Genomic DNA, 27,496 nt, shown 5'->3' on the forward strand with positions numbered 1-27,496 from the left:
TAAGTCTATGATTTGATAGAGCAGTCTGACTGAGCGATGATAGGTAGCAGCAGGTTCGTAAGCATTCATTCAAACAACACTTTTGTGCATTTTGCCAGCAGCTCTGTGTTGTGCTTCAAGCATTGAGCTGTTTATGACTTCAAGCCTATCAACTCCCGAGATTAACCTGGTGTAACCGATGTGAAATGGCTAGCTAGTTAGTGGGGTGCGTGCTAATAACGTCACTCGCTCTGAGACTTGGAGTAGTTATTCCCCTTGCTCTGCATGGGTAACGCTGCTTTGAGGGTGGCTGTTGTCGATGTGTTCCTGGTTCGAGCCCAGGTAGGAGTAAGGAGGGACGGAAGCTATACTGTTACATTGGAAATACTTAAGCGCCTATAAGAACATCCAATTGTCAAAGGTTAATGAAATACAAATGGTATAGTGAGAAATAGTCCTATAATTCTTAATAATAACTACAACCTACCTGGGAATATTGAAGACTCATGTTAATAAAGGATAGGGGGCAGCATTTCCACTTTTGGATAAATAGCGCGCACAATTTCAACTTCCTGCTACTCATGCCAGGAATATATTATATGCATATGATTAGTAGGTGTGGATAGAAAACGCTGAAGTTTCTAAAACTGGTTCAATCATGTCTGTGACTATAACAGAACTTATGTAGCAGGCAAAACCCTGAGGAAAAACTGTTCAGAATTTATTTTATTTTTTTCCTCTGACCGTTCCCTCACTTGTCTTTGCCAAGGATAATTTGATAGCGACCATTTTACAGTTCCTACGACTTCCACAGGATGTCACCAGTCTTTGGAATTGGGTTGAAGTTAATCTTTGGTGAAACGAAGAAGAGGCACATCCTGGAACAACGTTACACTGTTGATAGTTACGCAAGAGGGAAAATGGTGCATGTTTTGTTTACTTGCTCTATTGAATACAGATTTCCCCGTCTACAATTTGATCGATTATTAACGTTTAAAAATACCTAAAATTGTTTGGCAAAGTTTATAGGCAACTTTTGAAATGTTTTGTAGTGACGTTGTGTTTTGAAAAGCTGTTTTTTCCGGATCAAACCTGCTTTATAAATGGACATTTTGGGTATGCATGGACGGAATTAATCGAAAAAAATGACCAATTGTGATGTTTATGGGACATATTGGAGTGCCAACAAAGAAGCTCGTCACAGGTAATGCATATTTTATGTTTTATTTCAGCGTTTTGTGTAGCGCCTGCTACGCTAGTTCTTTTGTTTACAACTGGTTCAGGTGGTTCAGGTGGGTGCATGCTATCAGATAATAGCTTCTCATGCTTTCGCCAAAAAGCATTTTTAAAATCTGACATGTTGGCTGGATTCACAACGAGTGTAGCTTTAATTGAGTACCCTGCACGTGTGATTTAATGAAAGTTTGAGTTTTATAGCGTTTTATTTGTATTTGGCGCTCTGCATTTCCCGAGGCTATTGGCCACTTTTGACGCTAGCGTCTCCCCTATCCATAAGAGGTAAAAGGAACCACCAGCTTTCATATGTTCTCATGTTCTGAGCAAGGAACTTAAACGTTAGCTTTCTTACATGGCACATATTGCAATTTTACTTTCTTCTCCAACACTTTGTTATTGCATTATTTAAACCAAATTGAACATGTTTCATTATTTATTCGAGCCTAAATTGATTTTATTGATGTATTATATTAAGTTAAAATAAGTGTTCATTCAGTATTATTGTAATTGTCATTATTACAAATAATTAAATAAAATTTGCCGATTTAATCAGCATCGGCTTTTTTTTGTTCTCCAATAATCGGTATCGGTATCGGCGCTGAAAAATCATAATCGGTCGACCTCTAGCACATAGCCTGTCTTCTCTTGAGAGCCAGGTCTGCCTACGACGGCCTTTCTCAATAGCATGGCTATGCTCACTGAGTCTGTACATAGTCAAAGCTTTCCTTAAGTTTGGATCAGTCACAGTGGTCAGGTATTCTGCCACTGTGTACTTTCTGTTTAGGGCCAAATAGCATTCTAGTATACTCTGTTTTTTTTGTTAATTCTTTCCAATGTGTCAAGTACTTATCTTTTTGTTTTCTCGTGATTTGTTCGGGTCTAATTGTGTTGCTGTACCGGGGCTCTGTGGGGTGTGTTTGTGTTTGTGTTTGTGAACAGAGCCCCAGCTTGCTTAGGGGATTCTTCTCCAGGTTCATCTCTCTGCAGGTGATGGCTTTGTTATGGAAGGTTTGGGAATCACTTCCTTTTAGGTGGTTGTAGAATTTAACGGCTCTTTTCTGGATTTTGATAATTAGCGGGTATCGTCCTAATTCTGCTCTGCATGCATTTGGTGTTCTATGTTGTACATGGAGGATATTCTTGCAGAATTCTGCATGCAATCTCAATTTTTTTTGTTGTCCCATTTTGTGAATTATTGGTTGGTCACTCGGCCCAGCAGACCAAAGACACCACCAAGAGGGTGGTGCCTAACATCCCTGTCTCACCCCACAGCCCTGTGGGAAGAAATTTGTTTTTTTTGGGCTATTTTAACAGCACACGTGTTGTTTGTGTACATGGATTTTATAATGTCGTATGTTTTTCCCCCAACACCACTTTCCATCAATTTGTATATTGTAGAGTCTCATGCCAAATTGAGTCAAAGGCTTTTTTGAAATCAACAAAGCATGAGAAGACTTTGCCTTTGTTTTGGTTTGTTTGTTTGTCAATTAGGGTGTGCAGGGTGAATACGTGGTCTGTCATACGATAATTTGGTAAGAAGCCAATTGGACATTTTCTCAGTACATTGTTTTCAATGAGGAAATGTACAGTTCTGCTGTTAATGATAATGCAGAAGATTTTCCCAAGGTTGCTGTTGACGCATATTCCACAGTAGTTAATGGCGTCAAATTTGTCTTCACTTTTGTGGATTGGGGTGATCAGTCCTTGCTCCAAATTTTGGGGAAGATGCCAGAGCTAAGGATGATGTTACAGAGTGTTAGTACAGCCAATTGGAATTTGTTGTCTGTATATTTGATCATTTCATTGAGGAACCATCAACACCACATTATTTTTTGGGTTGTATTGGGTTATATTCTGTCCTGTAGCTCATTCAAGGTAATTGGAGAATCCAGTGGATTCTAAGATTTGTATTTGATCATGTATATGTTTTTTCTGTTTGTTTTTGTTATAGAGCCAAAAGATTAGAGAAGTGGTTTACCCATACATCTCAATCTTGGCTAAATAATTATTTGTGTTGTTGTTTTGTGTTTTCCAATTTTCCCAAAAGTTGTTAGAGTCTATGAATTCTTCAATTACATAGAGTTGATTTCCTGACCCCTCCTGTCTCAGCCTCCAGTATTTATGCTGCAGTAGTTTATGTGTTCGGGGGCTAGGGTCAGTTTGTTATATCTGGAGTACTTCTCCTGTCCTATTCGGTGTCCTGTGTGAATTTAAGTGTGCTCTCTCTAATTCTCTCTTTCTCTCTTTCTTTCTCTCTCTCGGAGGACCTGAGCCCCATAACCATGCCTCAGGCCTACCTGACATGATGACTCCTTGCTGTCCCCAGTCCACCTGGCCATGCTGCTGCTCCAGTTTCAACTGTTCTGCCTTATTATTATTGGACCATGCTGGTCATTTATGAACATTTGAACATCTTGGCCATGTTCTGTTATAATCTCCACCCGGCACAGCCAGAAGAGGACTGGCCACCCCACATAGCCTGGTTCCTCTCTAGGTTTCTTCCTAGGTTTTGGCCTTTCTAGGGAGTTTTTCCTAGCCACTGTGCTTCTACACCTGCATTGCTTGCTGTTTGGGGTTTTAGGCTGGGTTTCTGTACAGCACTTTGAGATATCAGCTGATGTACGAAGGGCTATATAAATACATTTGATTTGATTTGACGTGCTGTTCCTTCTTTTTCCGTAGTGTATTTATGTATTGTTTTAGTGATTCAGCATAGTGAATGCGTTGACTCAGGTTTTCTGGGTCTCTATGTTTTTGTTTGGACAGGTTTCTCAATTTCTTTCTCACATTTTTGCATTCTTCATCAAACCATTTGTCATTGTTGTTCATTTTCTTTGGTTTTCTATTGCAGATTTTTAGATTTGATAGGAAAGCTGAGAGGTCAAATATGCTTTTAAGATTTTCTACTGCCAAGTTTACACCTTCCCAATTACAGTGGAACGTTTTATCCAGGAAGTTGTCTAATGGGGATTGAATTTGTTGTTGTCTAATAGTTTTTTGGCAGATTTCCAAGCTACATTCCTTCCATCTATAGCATTTCTTAATATTACTCAGTTCCATTGGCTTTGATGCCTCAATTGAGTATTGCTCTTTTCAAGAAGACTGTGATTTGGCGGTGGTCTGACAGGGGTGTCAGTTTGGTGACTGTGAGTTGACTGAATCTGACTGAATCTCACTCACTCCATAATCTCTCTCTCTCTCATTCCATAATCACTCTCTCTCTCATTCCATAATCACTCTCTCTCTCACTCCATAATATCTCTATCTCTCATAATCTCTCTCCCTCTCTTTCTCTCTCACCCCAAAATCTTTATAGTTCTCTCCATAATCTCTCTCTCTCTCTCACTCCATAATCACTTTCTCACTCAAGAATATCTCTCTCCATAACCTCTCTCTCTCACTCCATAATCACTCTCTCACACCATAATCTCTCTCTCTATAATTTCTCTCACTCCATAATATCTCTCTCCCTCCCTCCGGATAAATATAGCTCTGAGGAGCATGCCCATGTGTGTGAACACAGATCTAAGTGTGTGTGTGTGTGTGTGTGTGTGTGTGTGTGTGTGTGTGTGTGTGTGTGTGTGTGTGTGTGTGTGTGTGTGTGTGTGTGTGTGTGTGTGTGTGTGTGTGTGTGTGTGTGTGTGTGTGTGTGTGTGTGTGTGTGTGTGGAGTATACAGAGAACACTTTTGCAGATAGGGAGCAGAGGAGAAAACCATTACAGATAGGGCCTGTCCTTCCACTCTGCTCCGATGCTGGAGCACTCAGCCAGTCAACCGAAGCTACGTTATCTGGCCCCAGGTACACAAAGGAAACGCACGGCCCTTGTCTCAGAGTATTCACACATACACGCGTGTGCATGCAAGCACAGACACTTAAATGTAGACAGACAAACATACAGACACACATACAACACACACGTGCATGTACACACACTGTCACACTATGCAAATAATGATGGCTTCTCTTTTCAGATACACAGCAAAATGGGCCTCTCAAGAATAGCATGTCTTTGTCTTCACCCATTATGGATCTAGATATGAAGGAAACTGGGATATATTGATAGATCTTTAATGGAAGAGGGTTGTGTTGTATCATTGAGGATATTGATGGATCTTTAATGGAGCAAGGAGAGGAGGAGGGGGGAAGACACGCATCATTGCCGCGCCGTCCGCTAGCTACTCCTATGATGAAGTTGTCCAGCCAATTACATTAGAGCAACAGCGATACTCCGCCTCCTCTCACATGTGCTATCTTCTCTATCACTCCCCGTAAAACATAAACAAGTGTTCAAGCTTCATCAGTTCACCAGTCAAGAATGACAACCCAGAATACAGAGCTACTGTATGCAGCTGACAATCTGTTCTATTGGGGACAAGGAGGGGGAAGATGAACACGGTGACACAAGCCAGACTGCCCAAAGCACCAGCGGATCTGTGCAGTCTTTATTGGTGGGTTTGATTTAGGAGAAGTAATTGACTGGGAATGGACTACTGGTGGTTGATGAGGTTTAAGGACCCAGCCCAAGCTGAGGTGACTGGAATTCAGTTTGATGTTGGGAGGGAAGGTGGCAATGACAGAGGGAGAGAGGGGGTGGAGGTAGAGAAAGAGAGAGGGGGTGGAGGTAGAGAGAGAGAGAGAGAGAGGTAGAGAGAGTGCGAGAGAGAGAGAGAGAGAGAGAGAGAGAGAGAGAGATGGTGATTAGATTGTATTCATATTGCTCTAGGTGACAGCTCCCTCAGGGGCAGTTCATATTAACCCCTTTGGAGACAGAGGGAAATTAGATTGTTGTTGAGGTGTCTTTCTCTCTCACACACACATCCACAGATGTACTTTCTCTCTCTGTGACACTTGCAGCTAAATGACAGATTCTATGTCACATTGCCATGGACATAAATCACATTTTGTTCCCGTTTTTACTATTGCAATTTCGTTTGTCAGGTGCTACATGCTATTGCCTGTTTGATCAAGGCATGGTGTGTAGTTTACTGATGCATTTGGATCCAAAGCGCAATGCAGAGTGCATAGACTAGATGGTAGAACAAAGGAAGAGAAAAAAGGAAAAATAAGCAAAAAACAGAAATTGTTTGCTACATGGGAAGCTAGAGAGAGGTTTCACTTCCATCTCTACTGTCGGGGTAAACTCAAGGAATGGTCATTCTCTCACTTACTGGTTATTCAAAATTGCAATTTGTAAAAGATGAGACAAAAAGTAGTTGATGTGTGGTTACTAAAACAGCTGTCATTTATTGGTAGAAGATAATTCTGTTCTGATTTGAATAGAAGTAGACCAAAATGTCACAACCCCTAACTTTCTGTCTAAAGTGCTGGGAAAGTGGTCAAAATGTCAGCTGTTTCTACAAAACTTGGGGGGAAAAATCATGAATGTGGTTTCATATACTCTTTACATTTTGTTTATCTTGTTTGGAAAGAGCTCAAAATGTCAGGTGTTTATAAAATGTTAGAGGAAATGAAGATGTTGGTTAAACTGCCCTATCGTTTGATCAGTAGAATATATTTGGTTCAGATTTAAAGAACATAATCTGAAAGACAATCAAAACAAAGTTCAAATGCATTTAACAGATTTTTAGAGTCACAAGCTTGATGGAGTCATTGCGTGCTAGGAATATGGGTCCAAATACTACATTTTTGACCACTTTAATACAAATACAATATTTGAATTTGACAAATATGACAAATATGAATTTGTCCAAATACTTATGACACCTTCAAATTGGGGCTAGATTTAAAAAAGTGCTTTCATTTCTAAACAGTAAAACAGATATGTGTTACGGTGCGTGAATGAGGACCCAAAAGCGAATTAACGTAAACAGAGCTTCTTTAATAACAAAACAAACGTAGGCTCAGATGGACCGGCAGATTCCGACAGGACAGGACAAGGTTGCAGCAAACATGACGATAGTCTGGTTCAGGCATGAAACACAAACAAGAATCCGACAAAGACAGGAGCAGAAACAGAGAGAGATATAGAGGACTAATCAGAGGGAAAAAGGGAACAGGTGGGAAAAGGGGTGACGAGGTAGTTAGGAGGAGACAAGGCACAGCTGGGGGAAAGAGGGGGAGAAAAGGTAACCTAACACGACCAGCAGAGGGAGACAGGGCGAAGAGAAAGGACAGAAACAAGACACAACATGACAGTACATGACAGTACCCCCCCATTCACCGAGCGCCTCCTGGCGCACTCGAGGAGGAAACCTGGCGGCAACGGAGGAAATCATCGATCAGCGCACGGTCCAGCACGTCCCGAGAGGGAACCCAACTCCTCTCCTCAGGACCGTACCCCTCCCAATCTACTAGGTACTGATGACCACGGCCCCGAGGACGCATGTCCAAAATCCTACGGACCCTGTAGATGGGTGCGCCCTCGACAAGGATGGGGGGGGGGGGGGGGAGACGAGCGGGGGCGCGAAGAACGGGCTTGACACAGGAGACATGGAAGACCGGGTGGACGCGACGAAGATATCGCGGAAGAAGAAGTCGAACTGCGACAGGATTAATGATCCGAGAAATACGGAACGGACCAATGAACCGCGGGGTCAACTTGCGAGACGCGGTCTTAAGGGGAAGGTTCTGAGTGGAGAGCCAAACTCTCTGACCGCGACAATATCTAGGACTCTTAGTTCTACGCTTATTAGCAGCCCTCACAGTCTGCGCCCTATAACGGCAAAGTGCAGACCTGACCCTCTTCCAGGTGCGCTCGCAACGTTGGACAAAAGCCTGAGCGGAGGGGACGCTGGACTCGGCGAACTGAGATGAGAACAGCGGAGGCTGGTACCCGAGGCTACTCTGAAAAGGAGATAGCCCGGTCGCAGACGAAGGAAGCGAGTTGTGGGCGTATTCTGCCCAGGGGAGCTGTTCTGACCAAGACGCAGGGTTGCGAAAAGAAAGACTGCGTAAGATGCGACCAATAGTCTGATTGGCCCGTTCTGCTTGACCGTTAGACTGGGGGTGAAAGCCGGAAGAGAGACTGACGGAAGCCCCAATCAAACGGCAAAACTCCCTCCAAAATTGAGACGTGAATTGCGGACCTCTGTCCGAAACGACGTCTGACGGAAGGCCATGAATTCTGAAAACATTCTCGATGATGATTTGTGCCGTCTCTTTAGCAGAAGGAAGCTTAGCAAGGGGAATAAAATGAGCCGCCTTAGAGAACCTGTCGACAACCGTAAGAATAACAGTCTTCCCCGCTGACGAAGGCAGTCCGGTGACAAAATCTAAGGCGATGTGAGACCACGGTCGAGAGGGAATGGGAAGCGGCCTGAGACGGCCGGCAGGAGGGGAGTTACCGGACTTAGTCTGCGCGCAGACCGAACAAGCAGCCACGAAGCGACGCGTGTCATGCTCCCGGGTGGGCCACCAAAAACGCTGGCGAATGGAAGCAAGCGTACCCCGAACGCCAGGGTGGCCGGCTAACTTGGCAGAGTGAGCCCACTGAAGAACGGCCAGACGAGTAGGAACGGGAACGAAAAGAAGGTTCCTAGGACAAGCGCGCGGCGACGGAGTTTGAGTGAGTGCTTGCTTTACCTGCCTCTCAATTCCCCAGACAGTCAACCCGACAACACGCCCCTCAGGGAGAATCCCCTCGGGTTCAGTGGAGGCTACTGAAGAACTGAAGAGACGAGATAAAGCATCAGGCTTGGTGTTCTTAGAGCCCGGACGATAAGAAATCACGAACTCGAAACGAGCGAAAAACAGCGCCCAGCGCGCCTGACGCGCATTAAGTCGTTTGGCAGAACGGATGTACTCAAGGTTCCTATGGTCAGTCCAAACGACAAAAGGAACGGTCGCCCCCTCCAACCACTGTCGCCATTCGCCTAGGGCTAAGCGGATGGCGAGCAGTTCGCGGTTTCCCACATCATAGTTACGTTCCGACGGCGACAGGCGATGAGAAAAATACGCGCAAGGGTGGACCTTGTCGTCAGAGAGGGAGCGCTGAGAAAGAATGGCTCCCACGCCCACCTCTGACGCATCAACCTCGACAACGAACTGTCTAGTGACGTCAGGTGTAACAAGGATAGGTGCGGATGTAAAACGATTCTTGAGGAGATCAAAAGCTCCCTGGGCGGAAACGGACCACTTAAAGCACGTCTTGACAGAAGTAAGGGCTGTGAGAGGAGCTGCCACCTGACCGAAATTACGGATGAAACGACGATAGAAGTTCGCGAAGCCGAGAAAGCGCTGCAGCTCGACGCGTGACTTAGGGACGGGCCAATCAATGACAGCTTGGACCTTAGCGGGATCCATCTTAATGCCTTCAGCGGAAATAACAGAACCGAGAAATGTGACGGAGGAGGCATGAAAAGAGCACTTCTCAGCCTTCACAAAAAGACAATTCTCTAAAAGGCGCTGGAGGACACGTCGAACGTGCTGAACATGAATCTGGAGTGACGGTGAAAAAATCAGGATATCGTCAAGGTAAACGAAAACAAAGATGTTCAGCATGTCTCTCAGGACATCATTGACTAATGCCTGAAAGACAGCTGGAGCGTTAGCGAGGCCGAAAGGAAGAACCCGGTATTCAAAGTGCCCTAACGGAGTGTTAAACGCCGTCTTCCACTCGTCCCCCTCCCTGATACGCACGAGATGGTAAGCGTTACGAAGGTCCAACTTAGTGAAAAACCTGGCTCCCTGCAGGATCTCGAAGGCTGAAGACATAAGAGGAAGCGGATAACGATTCTTCACTGTTATGTCATTCAGCCCTCGATAATCTATGCAGGGGCGCAGGGACCCGTCCTTCTTCTTAACAAAAAAAAACCCCGCTCCGGCGGGAGAGGAGGAGGGGACTATGGTACCGGCGGCAAGAGCTACAGACAAATAATCTTCGAGAGCCTTACGTTCGGGAGCCGACAGAGAGTATAGTCTACCCCGGGGGGGAGTGGTTCCCGGAAGGAGATCAATACTACAATCATACGACCGGTGTGGAGGAAGAGAGGTGGCCCTGGACCGACTGAACACCGTGCGCAGATCGTGATATTCCTCCGGCACCCCTGTCAAATCACCAGGCTCCTCCTGTGAAGAAGAGACAGAGGAAACAGGAGGGATAGCAGACATTAAACATTTCACATGACAAGAGACGTTCCAGGAGAGGATAGAATTACTAGACCAATTAATGGAAGGATTATGACAAACTAGCCAGGGATGGCCCAAAACAACAGGTGTAAAAGGTGAACGAAAAATTAAAAAAGAAATGGTTTCGCTATGATTACCAGAAACAGTGAGGGTTAAAGGTAGCGTCTCACGCTGAATCCTGGGGAGAGGACTACCATCCAGGGCGAACAAGGCCGTGGACTCCCTCCGCTTACTGATGAGCTCTGGCTTTTACTGGACATGAAGTGACAAAATGACCAGCAGAACCGCAATAGAGACAGAGGCGGTTGGTGATTCTCCGTTCCCTCTCCTTAGTCGAGATGCGGATACCTCCCAGCTGCATAGGCTCAGCACCCGAGCCGGCAGAGGAAGATGGTAGTGAAGCGGAGAGGGGGGCAACGGAGAACGCGAGCTCCTTTCCACAAGCTCGGTGACGAAGATCAACCCGTCGCTCAATGCGAATAGCGAGTTCAATCAAGGAATCCACGCTGGAAGGAACCTCCCGGGAGAGAATCTCATCCTTTACCTCTGCGCGGAGACCCTCCAGAAAACGAGCGAGCAAAGCCGACTCGTTCCAGCCACTGGAGGCAGCAAGAGTGCGAAACTCAATAGAGTAGTCTGTTATGGATCGATTACCTTGACATAGGGAAGACAGGGCCCTGGAAGCCTCCTCCCCAAAAACAGATCGATCAAAAACCCGTATCATCTCCTCCTTAAAGTCCTGATACTGGTTAGTACACTCAGCCCTTGCCTCCCAGATTGCCGTGCCCCACTCACGAGCCCGTCCAGTAAGGAGAGATATGACGTAGGCGACACGAGCAGTGCTCCTGGAGTAAGTGTTGGGCTGGAGAGAAAACACAATCACACTGGGTGAGGAACGAGCGGCATTCAGTGGGCTCCCCAGAGTAACACGGCGGGTTATTGATTCTGGGCTCCGGAGATTCGAAAGCCCTGGAAGTGGCCGGTGGATCGAGGCGGAGATGGTGAACCTGTTCTGTGAGGTTGGAGACTTGGGTGGCCAGGGTCTCAACGGCATGTCGAGCAGCAGACAATTCCTGCTCGTGTCTGCCTAGCATCGCTCCCTGGATCTCGACGGCTGAGTGGAGAGGATCCGAAGTCGCTGGGTCCATTCTTGGTCGGATTCTTCTGTTACGGTGCGTGAATGAGGACCCAAAAGCGAATTAACGTAAACAGAGCTTCTTTAATAACAAAACAAACGTAGGCTCAGATGGACCGGCAGATTCCGACAGGACAGGACAAGGTTGCAGCAAACATGACGATAGTCTGGTTCAGGCATGAAACACAAACAAGAATCCGACAAAGACAGGAGCAGAAACAGAGAGAGATATAGAGGACTAATCAGAGGGAAAAAGGGAACAGGTGGGAAAAGGGGTGACGAGGTAGTTAGGAGGAGACAAGGCACAGCTGGGGGAAAGAGGGGGAGAAAAGGTAACCTAACACGACCAGCAGAGGGAGACAGGGTGAAGAGAAAGGACAGAAACAAGACACAACATGACAGTACATGACAATATGTATGAAAATACCCTGAAATAAATGGTGATGCTATCCACTGGGCACACCACGTCATTTCAATGTGGATTATCGGGCAATATCTGGTTGAGGTGTTGATCAATGAGATTGTAACCTATATTAACCCACTCAAAAAGACAGACAGAAGTTAATTGCATTTCCAATTTGTTGTCACTATGGTTTCTATCAAATTCTAATGGAAAAAACAATGTCTGATTTTTTATTTAGTTGTCACCCAAATGTTAACAATTTCTGAGCAAATCAAAGTTCAAATGGGAATACAATGTCAGAAATGTTGTTTATTTTTACAAGAGATGTGAATACAATGTCAGAAATGTTGTTTATTTATACAAGAGATGGGAATACAATGTCAGAAATGTTGTTTATTTTATCACTGTGCTTCGTCTGATAGCAGATGGCCTGGTTGGCAGTTGAGATTACATTAAAAGTACATGGTGCAAGTGACCAATAATGTTTGAGATTCTGACAGATTATTACAGCAATTGTGAACATCTCAGCAGACCTGCGACGACCTATGCACTCTGTCTTGAGCATGCACACTTGATATGATTACTTAAGAAGACTTATAGTTACAGTAAACTCAACATTTGGCCATGGATGTGTTAACTAATTTTGATTAGATTTGAATTGAAAGATTGAATGTTATATTAGTAGGCTATTTACAGTCTTACAAAAGTAATGTTGAATTGTGTTTGGTTGGCAACGCAACCAAAAACCAACATTTGAAGGAGATTTATCTTCTGCTTGGATAGTGTGCCACTGACTTAGTCTGGGTTTAATTCCAGTTTGTCTAACAAATAAAACATTTATATGTTGGATTCACAACTCTTTCTCAAGGCGTGGAAGAACAGGACTAAATCAAATCAAATTAAACTTTAAATGCTCTTTATTTCGTCCAATTCTTTAACTTTAATTTTTTTGTTGAGATGGAGACGTGAATCTCTTCCTAGCAAATATTAAATTGTAGAAGAACTGGAATTAAAACCAGACTTCAGTAAGTCAGTGGCACAGAAGGAACTATCCAAGCAGAAGATACATCCCCTTCAAATGTTGGTATTTGGTTGCACTGACCACCAAACACAACTCACTAAATATCACTAAATATCAACCAGAGCTTGAAACCCTAGTACAAGTAAAAAGTTTGGACACACCCACTCATTCCAGGGTTTTTCTTAATTTTCACTATGTTCTACATTGTATAATGATAGTGACTGCGTCAGTGTCACAGATGTATTGCCTAAAAGGTAACAAACAGTCTTCCATGTATACGCAATTCATGTTATCCCTGTTGGGTTACTCTACAAGTCTCTAGATGTTTATGTTATCACTGTTGGGTTACTCTACAAGTATCTAGATGTTTATGTTATCACTGTTTGGTTACTCTACAAGTATCTAGATGTTTATGTTATCACTGTTGGGTTACTCTACAAGTCTCTAGATGTTTATGTTATCACTGTTGGGTTACTCTACAAGTATCTAGATGTTTATGTTATCACTGTTGGGTTACTCTACAAGTCTCTAGATATGTATGTTATCACTGTTGGGTTTACAAGTCTCTAGATATGTATGTTATCACTGTTGGGTTACTCTACAAGTATCTAGATGTTTATGTTATCACTGTTGGGTTACTCTACAAGTATCTAGATGTTTATGTTATAACTGTTGGGTTACTCTACAAGTATCTAGATGTTTATGTTATCACTGTTTGGTTACTCTACAAGTATCTAGATGTTTATGTTATCACTGTTGGGTTACTCTACAAGTATCTAGATGTTTATGTTATCACTGTTTGGTTACTCTACAAGTATCTAGATGTTTATGTAATCACTGTTGGGTTACTCTACAAGTATCTAGATGTTTATGTTACAACTGTTGGGTTACTCTACAAGTATCTAGATGTTTATGTTATCACTGTTTTGTTACTCTACAAGTCTCTAGATATGTATGTTATCACTGTTGGGTTACTCTACAAGTATCTAGATGTTTATGTTATAACTGTTGGGTTACTCTACAAGTATCTAGATGTTTATGTAATCACTGTTTTGTTACTCTACAAGTATCTGCACCAGTGTGTCTTAAAGGGGTGCACATTTTTGTTGTTTCCCAACACTACAAACCTGATTGAATCAACCAAACCTTGATTATTAGTGTCATACAGTATTAGTGGCATATCACACACTTGTAAGGAAACACACACACAGGCACACACACTAACTCACTCACTCACACACTAACTCACTCACACACACACACATGTTTATTAATACAGATTCAGAAACACATACTAACACACACACCTACAGTGTGCACAAACACCTACAATTCATACACACACATGCAAAAACACAACCCCCCTCACGCACACACACAATAATATGAAATACTCACACCTGTGCTAGATGACAGCAGCCCCTTAGGTAAAACCCTGTGGGACCTGCCATTTTCAGCACCAGCACCGGTCACCTGACTCGCACACGAGAAATGAATAAGCATATCAACCTCTACCCTCCACCTCCCCCTCTGTATTTTTCCTCTCTCCCTCTCTCCATCTCTCTTTCATTTCCCAGATGTATCAAGCCAGCGAGGTATGGTAATTCTGCATCTCGAGACATGCTCACTTACTCAGCGAGCTGTTGAAGCGGTTTCCTTGCTAAGCACCCAGAAGCTTAGCCTGGCTGTGAAACTGACAAAGAGAAACACCACCATTCTGTGCCTTCGTATCACTGAAGCAATGTGAATGACATAGATTGACAATATGGAAGGTCACACTTGGAGAGTGACGTGTACTCAGAGCATGCGCTGACCAACTGGCAAGTGTCTTCACTGACATTTTCAAAATCTCCCTGACCGAGTCTGTAATACCTACATGCTTCAAGCAGACCACCATAGTCCTTGTGACCAAGAACACAAAGGTAGTCTGCCTAAATGACTACCACACCGTAGTACTCACGTCGATAGCCATGAAGTACTGTGAAAGGCTGGTCATGGCTCACATTAAAGGAAACCCTAGACCCACTCCAATTCCCATACCGCCCCAACAGATTGTCAGATGACGCAATCTCAATTGCACTCCACACTGCCCTTTCCCACCTGGACAAAATGAACACTTCTGTGAGAATGCTGTTAATTGACTACAGCTTCAATACCATAGTGCCCAAAAAGCTCATCACTAAGCTAAGGACCCTGGGACTAAACACCTCCCTCTGCAACTGGATCCTGGATTGCCTGACGGGCCGCTCCCAGGTGGTAAGGGTAGGCAACATCTGCCACGCTGATCCTCAACATTGTGACCCCTCAGGGGTGCGTGCTTAGTCCCCTCCTGTACTCCTTGTTCACCCACGACTGCATGGCCAGGCACGACTCTAACACCATCAATAAGTTTGCTGACGACACAACGGTGATAGGCCTGATCACTGATGACGATGAGACAGCCTATAGGGAGGAGGTCAGAGACCTGGCAGTTTGGTGCCAGGACAACATCCTCTCCCTCAACGTGAGCAAGACAAAGAAGCTGATCGTGGACAACAGGAAAAGGAGTAACAAACACACCCCATTCATATTAGCAGGGCTGTAATGGAGCAGGTCGAGAGCTTCAAGTCCCTTGGTGTCCACATCCCGACAAACTATCATGGTCCAAACACACCAAGACAGTTGTGAAGAGGGCACAACAAGGCCTATTCCCCCTCAGGAGACTGAAAAGATTTGGCATGGGTCCCCAGATCCTCAAAAGGTTCTACAGCTGCACCATTGAGAGCATCCTGACCAGTTGCATCACCGCCTGGTATGGCAACTGCAGTGCATCTGACCGTAAGGCCCCAATTTGTTTTGACACTGCTGCTACTCACCGTTTATTTTCTATGTATAGTCACTTTACCCCTACCTACAGTACATGTACAAATTACCTCAATTACCACGACTAACCTGTACCCCCGCAAATTGAATTGGTACCGGTACCCCCTGTACATAGCCTCGTCTACCCAACTTATCTCCGGTGGCACACCACTTGCCTTCCAGGACACCTACACCACCTGTTGTCAAAGAAAGGCCAAAAAGATCATCAAAGACATCAACCAGCCGAGCCATGGCCTGTTCACCCCGCCATCATCCAGAAGACAAGGTCAGTACAGGTGCATCAAAGCTGGGACCGAGAGACTGATAAACAGCTTATTTCTCAAGGCCATCAGACTGTTAAGTAGCCATCACTAGCCGGCTACTCAACCCTGCACATTAGAGGCTGCTGTCCTATATACAGTACATAAACATGGAGTCACTAGTCACTTTAATAATGTTTACATCCTGCTTTACTCATCTCATGTGTACATACTGGGTTCTATTCTACTGTATTTTAGTCAATGCCACTCCGACATTGCTTGTCTCAATATTGAAATATTTCTTTATTCCATTCTTTTACTTTTAGATTTGTGTGTATTGTAACATTTTATTAGTTATTTCATTGCAATTTCATTCTGTTACTTTTATTTTTTAAATATTTTCTTAACTATTTTTTCGTAAAACTGCATTGTTTGTTAAGGGCTTGTAAGTATGCATTTCACTGTAAGGTGAACTACACCTGTTGTATTTGGCGCATGTGACAAATAACATTTTGATTTGAGAGCGAGAGAGCGAGAGAGAGAGAGAGAGAGAGAGAGAGAGAGAGGAGCTGACATAAATTGGGGTACAAATTAACCAACTACAATGGCTGATATGGTTTATGTGTTCAGGACTGAGTGGAGACAGAGATTACTGTAGCACTGCTTGTGTGTGTCTATGTTTCCCTCTTTCTTTCTCTCTCTCTCGCTATATCTAAACACATGTGATGTTTCTTATTTAGTTCTCATTCCTCTCATCTTCTCTTCTTCATTACCTCCTCTCATCTTCTGTTCCTCACCTCCTCTCATCTTCTCTTCCTCTCTGCTTCCTCATCTTCTCTTCCTCTCTGCTTCCTCTCATCTTCTCTTCCTCTCTGCTTCCTCTCATCTTCTCTCTTCTCTTTTTCACTGTGTTGTGTCTTTGGCTATGCCGGATTAAGTGATATGACATGCTATTCTATAAAATCCTTTCTCTGTAATTAATATTACCTGATTCAGCTGATCATGTAAATGTAATTAACTAGAAAGTCGGGGCACCATTAAATAATATTTTTAGATCTGTTATCTTCCGAATAAAGACCTAGTAATATTTTACATCAATAGCAGTCAATATTAATCGTCACATTATTTCAGTCTCATCTGAAAGTTGTACATTCTTGGTTATCTTCACGAACCCTGGCTAACAACTTGAATCAGCAATGCAAAATTGGGTTTAATTATTTATTTACTAGATACCTAACTAATCACACAGAATTACATATACACAGAATGAACCATACATTGATTACAAATTATGTCATAAAGGAAAACGTCCCTAGCGGATGGAACAGATATGACAGCTGGTTACCCAAAGAAAAGGGGGCTGGGTTTGAGTGAAAGAGCGGGAAGACTGAAAAACAAAGGGAGAAGCTATGTCTCTATTGGGCCGTAGGCAGCTACTCTATCGTAAATACCGAATCTTATGCATATTAATTTACCACCCATTTGGAAAAGGAAAATGCAATAAATATTTACTCTGAGCTGCGCTTCGGTAGGTTGGTGGTAGATGGAAGGCCGTGTTGCCCAACAGAGTACTTTGTTCTTTGAAGAATGTCTCTGGTGGTAAATTGGGTATTTTGTAGTGTCATCGTTAGGTGATAGATGGGATACTCTGCCTGTTCTTTCCTAGCCCACGTTTGCAGCTGCTGTTGCTAACTCAACGGCTAGGAGGTATCACTTCTGTAGTGAATAAGAGTTCAAAGTTCATACCATTCACAACCAAAGCTCACGCTGAGGTTGGCTTAGTTCTGTAGTTGACATGTTAGTCCCTTTTAACGTTTGGACCATCGTCCTCACATCCTTGGAACAGGAGGTTATATTGTCATCAAGGCTTTGTATAGGAAGGGAGAGGAGGGCGTGTTTCATTGGTTATAACCAATGTCTCTTCACGTGGGCAGGGCACTGAGTCGGGCCTAATTCACTCATGAAAACCCAATTCTCACATTTTAGAAACTAAAATCACATTTCATCCCATCACATAATTTCATATTCAAACATTTTATATTTCACAACAATTCCATGTTAATCTGATAACTATAATGTGTAGACTTTCCACTGTAGAGTTCATGTCATACTATCATTGATGAGAATGTCTCAGATGACAACCGAACTGACATCATATTCATTAAGTACCACCACATATGTTCAACTGGTCGGATTACCAAAATATGGTTCATTTCCCCCCACCTTCTGATGTTCCCAGAATCTCTATGTTAACCGAGGGGTTTTCAAATGTAACATCAGTAGGGTAGAGAGAGGAAAAAGGGGGGAAGAGTTATTTATGACTGTCATTAACCTACCCCCAGGCCAGCATCATGACATAATCTATGTAGAATATTAGCCTGCTGAAAACTACAATTCCATACAACATTGCACAGTTTGGCTTGATCTGATTAATCAAGCTCAGAGAAAAAACGATGTAATTCAATTAATTGAACCGACGTCAATCAATTAGTTGTTTATAAACCGAAAAGTATCAGAAATATTGGTTATTCGTTCAGCACTACTCTCTCTCTACTTTCATCCTTACTCTAATGGTTCAGCTAGAACTCATTCCACTCCGAGGCCAGAGCCCCTGCCTCTCCTAACCATCTCAGCCCAATAGCCCCAAGGCATAGGGAACGACCAAACCCTTTACCAAGACAGTCAATGCCCTCTCTCCTAACCACCCCAGCCACATAGCCCCTAGGAATAGGGAACGGCCACACCCCTTACCAAGACAGTCAATACCCTCTCTCCTAACCATCTCAGCCTCATAGCCCCAAGGCATAGGGAACGACCAAACCCTTTGCAAGGACAGTCAATACCCTCTCTCCTAACTATCTCAGCCTCATAGCCCCAAGGCATAGGGAACGAACAAACCCCTTACCAAGACAGTCAATACCCCCTCCGCCCTCATAACCCTCAGGCCTACAGTATGGCTTCCCTATCAAGGTAGTCATTACCTCAGCTGTGGCTGTGGCCCAGATGGCACCCTTTTCCATACATAGTGCACTACATTTTACCAGAACTATATGGAACCTGGTAAAAATAAGTACACTACAGGTAACAGTGTGCCATCTGGCATGTGGCCTAGTGAGCAGCAGGAGCTGGTTCCACACTGAGACTGCCACTGTCAACCATGCCCTTGCCTAACTAGACAGCATGGGCAGCCCAACCGCGAGATAAAAACATGCCCTTGTCTAACCAGACAGCATGGGCAGCCCAACCTCAAGATAAAAACATGTCCTTGTCTAACCAGACAGCATGGGCAGCCCAAACTCGAGATAAAAACATGTCCTTGTCTAACCAGACAGCATGGGCAGCCCAACCTCGAGATAAAAACATGTCCTTGTCTAACCAGACAGCATGGGCAGCCCAACCTCGAGATAAAACATGTCCTTGTCTAACCAGACAGCATGGGCAGCCCAACCTCTCCAGGTACAGCTACTACATAAGATTGTCTTTTCCTCAGGATAATTGGTCTCAGACTGTCAGGTTTCTTTGTAGTCAACCAAGGTGATTTATAGCCTGCAACAAGTTTGCTTCTTTAATGTTCACTAATTTATTCTCAGGTGCAAAGTTTGGTTAATCTGTGAGAAAGGTTAGAGGGGCGAGGGGTTGGAGGGTTGTGTCACGACTTCTGCCGAAGTTTCCTCTCCTTGTTCAGGCGGCGTTCGGCAGTCGATGTCACCAACCTTCTAGCCATCGCTGATCCACTTTTCATTTTCCATTGGTTTTGTCTTGTCTTCCATCACACCTGGTTGCAATTCCATCAATTACATGCTGTGTATTTAACCCTGTGTTCCCCCCCATGTCCTTGTCAGTAATTGTTTCTTGTAGTTCTTATGCACAGTATGCTGGTATTTACCAGGTTTTGTTTGACCCATTTATTGTATTGTTCTGTTGACGGTGGTTTATGGATATTAAACGACAACGTTGTAAATCAGTTTCCGCTCTCCTGCGCCTGACTTCTCTGCCTCCAGTACGCACCTCACTACAGGTTAAGAGAGATTAGAGGGTGAGAGAGGTTGGAGAGGTGTGAGAGATTAGAGTGGTGAGAGAGATTAGAGAGGTGTGAGAGATTAGAGGGGTGAGAGATTAGAGGGGTGAGAGAGGTTGAGAGGTGAGAGAGATTAAAGAGATGAGAGAGATTAGAGGGGTGAGAGAGGTTGGAGAGGTGAGAGAGATTAGAGATGTGTGAGAGATTAGAGGGGTGAGAGAGATTAGAGAGATTAGAGGGTGAGAGAGGTTGGAGAGGTGAGAGAGATTAGAGAGGTGAGAGAGATAAGAGAGGTGAGAGATTAGAGAGGTGAGAGAGATTAGAGAGGTGAGAGAGATTAGAGGGTGAGATAGATTAGAGGGTGAGAGAGATTAGAGGGTGAGAGAGATAAGAGAGGTGAGAGATTAGAGAGGTGAGAGAGATTAGAGGGGTGAGAGAGATTAGAGGGTAAGAGAGTTCAGAGGGTGAGAGAGGTTGGAGAGGTGAGAGAGATTAGAGGGGTGAGAGATTAGAGGGGTGAGAGAGATTAGAGAGGTGAGAGAGATAAGAGAGGTGAGAGATTAGAGAGGTGAGAGAGATTAGAGAGGTGAGAGAGATTAAAGAGGTGAGAGATTAGCGGGGTGAGAGATGTTGGAGAGGTGAGAGAGATTAGAAAGGTGAGAGAGATTAGAGAGGTGAGAGAGATTAGAGAGGTGAGAGAGATTAGAGGGGTGATAGAGATTAGAGAGGTGAGAGAGATTAGAGAGGTGAGAGAGATTAGAGGGGTGAGAGAGATTAGAGAGGTGAGTTGGAGAGATTGAAAGATGGAGAGGAGGACAAGAAGGGTGAACCCGGGATGCCCTTTAATTCTGTCGCTTAGTGTGCAGCAGGAGCTTGAATGTGTGTATGAGTTCGTGGTGTGTATGTGCACATGTGCCTGTGCATGTGTCTGTGTGGTGTGTTTGTGTGTGTATATGTGCACATGCATGTGGGTTTTGCATTCATACATGTGTGTGTTTTGTGTGTGTGTACCACCCCGTTGCCCTGCCCCTTTTAGAGCACATGAAGATGACCCTAGTGAGCTATGAGCTGAGGGTCTGTCTGTTTAAATTCAGGCCCCAAATCCACAGGAGTGAGTCAGAGACCATTCACTGGGCTATTTCCAGCTTTAATCAGAAGCCTCTGTGGGTAATGGCATACATCAGAGACAGTTATCACCATAGAGGGACTGAGAGAGAGAGGGGGAGAGATGGGGAGAGAGAGAGAGTGAGCATAGATCAGGGATTCTGGGGTTGTTGGGATGTGTACTGGCTAGAATAAAGTGGACCCACCCCTCATCTCTCTCTCCATCCCCAACCCTCATATCTCTCTCCCTCCACACCCCTCATCTCTCTCTGTCTCTCCCCACCCCTCATCTCTCTCTCCCTCCCCAACCCTCATCTCTCTTGCTCCCCACCCCGTATCTCTCTCCCTCCCCACCCCTCATCTCTCTCCCCTCCCCACCCCTCATCTTCCTCCCTCCCCACCCCTCATCTCTCGCTCCCCATCCCTCATCTCCCTCCCTCCCCACCCCTCATCTCCCTCCCTCCCCACCCCTCATCTCCCTCCCTCCCCATCCCTCATCTCCCTCCCTCCCCACCCCTCATCTCTCTCCCCTCCCCACCCCTCATCTCCCTCCCTCCCCACCCCTCATCTCTCGCTCCCCACCCCTCATCTCTCTCCCCTCCCCACCCCTCATCTCCCTCCCTCCCCACCCCTCATCTCTCGCTCCCCATCCCTCATCTCTCTCTCTGTCTCTCTCCATCCCCACCCCTCATTTCTTTCCTCCTCCCCCTCTCTCCTCTGTCCTTTTCCTCCCTCGTCTATGATCTATGTCACTGTTTTTTTTTCTCTCCATGCTGATTTATGACTGCATCTCGCTGTGACCTTTTTGTGTTTTGCCAGTCTGGCTCTAACAATAGCATGCCGATTATCTGCTACCCCAGCTGATGTGTTGTTACCTCTCAGAATTTTGGGTCTCGGCCATTCAAATCTACATGTGAATGTACAAATATGCCCATATCTGCTGGCAGAGTGTTCAAGAGTCCTCATTACATTGTCTTTCAGTAAGGGTCAGTTATTTGTTGTGTGTGTGGTAGAGGAGATGTGTGTGTCTGCACGCGTGCGTATTTGTATGTGTCTGTTCCAATGGTCTGGAAGTTCTGGAGTCCTTGTCTATCTCTCTCCAGACAAAAACAGATTACATCAGAGATCTCAGACGTGTTGACAGAAACCTCTCCTTTAACAAAACTCTCCATTTCTTTTGAGACCTACACTTGGGCCTAGACGTTATCACGTAGAGGCTGTAGACACAGTCTGCTTGCTTACTTACTGGCATTCAGCTGTGTACCTTCAGTTATTACCTGGATAAGGGGGACATCAAAGACAGAAAGAAAACGTCTTGACAAAGACCTGTTGTATCAGTTCAGCACCTGATGTTTTATTTGATTTATTTTTCCTTTAATAAGCCAGTTAAGTACAAATTCTTATTTTCAATGACGGCCTAGGAACAGTGGGTTAACTGCCTGTTCAGGGGTAGAACGACAGATTAGTACCTTGTCAGCTCAGGGGTTTGAACTTGCAACCTTCCGGTTACTAGTCCAACGCTAGGCCAACGTCTAGGCCCTCTCTCGCAGATGAGCCCAGCGTGAACACATCAATAATCCACAATTACATGTCAATAAACAACAATTATCTATCTATATTACACATCAATAATCAACAATTACACTATACATGTCTATATCAACTCAAATCAAATGTATTTATATAGCCCTTCGTATATCTGCTGATATCTCCAAGAGCTGTACAGAAACCCAGCCTAAAACCCCCAACGGCAAGCAATGCAGGTGTTGAAGCACATATATTCACATCAATAATCAACAATTACACTATACATGTCTATACTCACATAAATAATCAACAATTACACTATACATGTCTATACTCACATCAATAATCAACAATTACACTATACATGTCTATACTCACATCAATAATCAACAATTACACTATACATGTCTATACTCACATAAATAATCAACAATTACACTATACATGTCTATACTCACATCAATAATCAACAATTACACTATACATGTCTATACTCACATCAATAATCAACAATTACACTATACATGTCTATACTCACATAAATAGTCAACAATTACACTATACATGTCTATACTCACATAAATAATCAACAATTACACTATACATGTCTATACTCACATCAATAATCAACAATTACACTATACATGTCTATACTCACATAAATAGTCAACAATTACACTATACATGTCTATACTCACATAAATAATCAACAATTACACCATACATGTCTATACTCACATAAATAATCAACAATTACACTATACATGTCTATACTCACATAAATAGTCAACAATTACACTATACATGTCTATACTCACATAAATAATCAACAATTACACTATACATGTCTATACTCACATAAATAATCAACAATTACACTATACATGTCTATACATTTATTTTTTATTTTTTTATTTCACCTTTATGTAACCATGTAGGCCAGATGAGAACAAGTTCTCATTTACAACTGCGACCTGGCCAAGATAAAGCAAAGCAGTGCGACAACAACAACACAGAGTTACATATGGGATAAACAAACGTACATCCAATAACACAATTGACAAATCTGTATACAGTGTGTGCAAATGAAGTAAGGAGGTAAGGCAATAAATAGGCCAATTGTGGTGAAGTAATTACAATTTAGCAAATCATATCAAATCAAATCAAATTTTATTTGTCATATACACATGGTTAGCAGATGTTAATGCGAGTGTAGCGAAATGCTTGTGCTTCTAGTTCCGACAATGCAGTAATAACCAACAAGTAATCTAACTAACACTTCCACCAATTTACACTGGAGTGATATGTGTGCAAATGAGGATGTGGAAGTAAGAATACTGGAGTGCAAAAGAGCAGAAAAACAAAAACAAATATGGGGATGAGGTAGGTAGTTGGTTGGATGGGCTGTTTACAGATTGGCTGTGTACAACTGCAGCGATCAGAAAGCTGATCTGACAGTTGATGCTTAAAGTTAGTGAGGGAGATATATCTCCAACTTCAGTGATTTTTGCAATTCGTTCCTGTCATTGGCAGCAGAGAACTGCAAGGAAAGGCGGCCAAAGGAGGATTGGCTTTGAGGATGACATACCAGCTGGAGAGTGTGCTAAGGGTGGGAGTTGCTATTGTGACCAGTGAGCTAAGATAAGGCAGAGCTTTACCTAGCAAAGACTTATAGATGACCTGGAGCCAGTGGGTTTAGCCACGAATACGTAGCGAGGACCAGCCAACGAGAGCATACAGGTCACAGTGGTGGGTAGTATATTGGCTTTGGTGACAAAACGGATGGCCCTGTGATAGACTGCATCCAATTTGCTAGTAGAGTGTTGGAGGCTATTTTGTAAATGACATCGCCAAAGTCAAGGATCGGTAGGATAGCCATTTTATGAATGACTTTATGAAGGTATGTTTTATGAAGGTATGTTTGGCAGCAAGAGTGAGGGAGGATTTGTTGCGAAATAGGAAGCCAATTCTAGATTTAATTTTGGATTGGAGATATTTAATGTGTGTCTGGAAGGAGAGTTTACAGTCTAGCCAGACACCTAGGTATTAATAGTTGTCCACATATTCTAAGTCAGAACCGTCCAGAGTAGTGATGCTAGTCAGGCGGGCTGGTGGGGGCAGCGATCGTTTGAAGAGCATGCTTTTCGTCACCCATCATATACACATCAATAACCAACAATTACAATATACATTCACTACGGTTCAAAGTTTGGGGTCACTTAGAAATGTCCTTGTTTTTGAATGAAAAGCACATATTTTGTCCATGAAAATAACATCAATTGGTGGTAGGCTGAAATTATTTTTGGGGGGGGATGGTTTGTCCTTGGGGTTTCGCCTGCCATATCAGTTATGTTGTACTCACAGACATTATTGTAACAGTGTTAGAAACTTTAGAGTGTTTTCTATCCAAATCGACCAAATATATCTATGCATCTCCTAGCTTCTGGGCCTGAGTTTACTTTGGGCACACTTTTCATCTGGACGTGAAAATACCCAAGAGACGTTTACCAAGTCTCAGTGATGACCCACACATCTGGATTGGAGCTGTGAACCCACACTTTCAATTGATACATTTTAGATAATAAGCTTCCAGAGTTAAATTTCAGAAAACCAAGGCTTTCACGAGAGCAGAAATCAGAACACAAGTCAGGATTGGGGCTTGCAACAGAAGATGGGCCAGGGTGTACATGCACATTTCCAGATATCATCAGCAGTAATATAATTAGGGCACGGCATAGGACAGGGATTGACAATTTTTTATGACATTTGAATGTGCATCAGATCATATTTTACAGCAATTTCATCAGGTAACATGAATACAAATCCGGTGAGAGGTGGTTAGAATAGGAGGGGAGGCCAAGAGTCTGTGACCAATAGCGAGCCAGAGTCGCGAGTGTGGGAACAAACATTGTCTGTTCATAGTCAACAAAGCACAAAGGAGTCATGGGGAAAATAGAATAAAGCACAAGTTAAAATATATAACGACTTGGGGCTAGCCATGACTTGACAGAGTAGGCTATAAATGTCTAAGATAAATACATTAATAGTAGGCCTATAATAGTTCATTATAGCGTTTGAGTAAGCTGACATTATAAGCGTTACAAGTTAATTAGCCTACATAAAATCCCAATCAGTCCAAAGTCTGATGTGTGTGTGTGTGTGTGCGTGTGTTCTGGAGTCCAGCGAAAGCTGAGGAGAGAGGGGGGAGTGGGTCGGAAGGACCTGTACCGGACAGGGCAGTGGGGGAACAGATCGCCAGGTGAGATCCAAACAGCAGTGCAGCAGGCAACGGGAGTAGGTGTCACACCCATTAGGGAGAAGCTTTTTCAGGAGGCAGAGTAAGAGAGAAGGCGTTCAACCTTATACCCGTCAGGTGTGTGGTAGAGCAGATAAAAAAACGCCTGAAGCGAAAGCTTGTTGAAAAACTGTGGTGAAGTTGGCTTGCATTTCGATTTTCGCCAGACATTCTGACCATCAAATATCAATAACTCGAGAACGATTTCCTGAGATGTGGATATTCTTCAGCGATATCTGTTTTGTGGCATTGGATGCGTCTCAATCCACCACATCTGCAGATGTCTTACTGAAAGTTGTTTGTCAGACCAGGAGACGTCTCAAAAGTTGGTCTTCTCACAAAAACGTCTGTAGAGTCTGAACGGTTTGGCCTAGTAACTATCATACCGTTCTATGGAAAGGGGAAACTCTAACACGTTGGTGGTCTCTGTTTTCCTCTACAACCACCACAAGGGGCAGTTGATATGCCACATTTTGTTTGTAGCATCTAAAACGTTTGGCAATAAACTAATATAACCCCACTGTGGAAAAGGGAGATTCTCACGAACACGGTGTTCTCCCCCACGGGACTCCACTGAAGGTAACTGGTACCAGGAAAAAAAGTGTGGAAGTAGTTTTCTGCCAAACAAAAAAGGTGTTAAATACTGCATGTGTAAAGAAACATATACAGTGGGGCAAAACAGTATTTAGTCAGCCACCAATTGTGCAAGTTCTCCCACTTAAAAATATGAGAGAGGCCTGTCATTTTCATCATAGGTACACTTCAACTATGACAGACAAAATGAGGGAAAAAAAAAACATTCCTTCTTTCCTTTACACGGATCAGTCGTCCTGGTCCCTTTGCAGAAAAACAGCCCCAAAGCATGATGTTTCCACCCCCATGCTTCACAGTAGGTATGGTATTCTTTGGATGCAAGACAGCATTATTTGTCCTCCAAACACGACGAGTTGAGTTTTTACCAAAAAGTTATATTTTGGTTTCATCTGACCATATGACATTCTCCCAATCTTCTTCTGGATCATCCAAATGCTCTCTAGCAAACTGCATGTACTGGACATGTACTGGCTTAAGCAGGAAGACACGTCTGTCACTGCAGGATTTGAGTCCCTGGTGGGGTAGTGTGTTACTGATGGTAGGCTTTGTTACTTTGGTCCCAGCTCTCTGCAGGTCATTCACTAGGTCCCCCCGTGTGGTTCTGGTATTTTTGCTCACCGTTCTTGTAATCATTTTGACCCCACGGGGTGAGATCTTGCGTGGAGCCCCAGATCGAGGGAGATTATAAGTGGTCTTGTATGTCTTTCATTTCCTAATAATTGCTCCCACGGTTGATTTCTTCAAACCAAGCTGCTTACCTATTGCAGATTCAGTCGTCCTTTGACAGCTCTTTGGTCTTGGCCATAGTGGAGTTTGGAGTGTGACTGTTTGAGGTTGTGGACAGGTGTCTTTTATACTGATAACAAGTTCAAACAGGTGCCATTAATACAGGTAACGAGTGGAGGACAGAGGAGCCTCTTAAAAAAGAAGTTACAGGTCTGTGAGAGCCAGAAATCTTGCTTGTTTGTAGGTGACCAAATACTTATTTTCCACCA

The 27,496-nt window shown here is 43.7% G+C and overlaps 2 long non-coding RNA genes across 2 annotated transcripts in view; both read left to right on the forward strand.

Moving 5' to 3' along the window:
• The first annotated feature begins 759 nt into the window (after positions 1–759).
• LOC149970205 (uncharacterized) overlaps positions 760–27,496 on the forward strand; it is a 68,438-nt gene continuing 41,701 nt past the window's right edge. The window contains exon 1 of the long non-coding RNA XR_016493696.1: positions 760–1,183. This is a non-coding gene — a long non-coding RNA (uncharacterized LOC149970205). The remainder of the gene's footprint in view (positions 1,184–27,496) is intronic.
• Positions 3,753–19,927, forward strand: LOC149970206 (uncharacterized). The gene is made up of 2 exons (XR_016493698.1): positions 3,753–5,014; positions 14,440–19,927. It is a non-coding gene; the product is annotated as an uncharacterized LOC149970206 (long non-coding RNA).

Source organism: Oncorhynchus mykiss, chromosome 30 (assembly GCF_057628025.1).
Source record: "Oncorhynchus mykiss isolate SJ-2025 chromosome 30, ASM5762802v1, whole genome shotgun sequence".
NCBI classification, from domain to species: domain Eukaryota; kingdom Metazoa; phylum Chordata; class Actinopteri; order Salmoniformes; family Salmonidae; genus Oncorhynchus; species Oncorhynchus mykiss.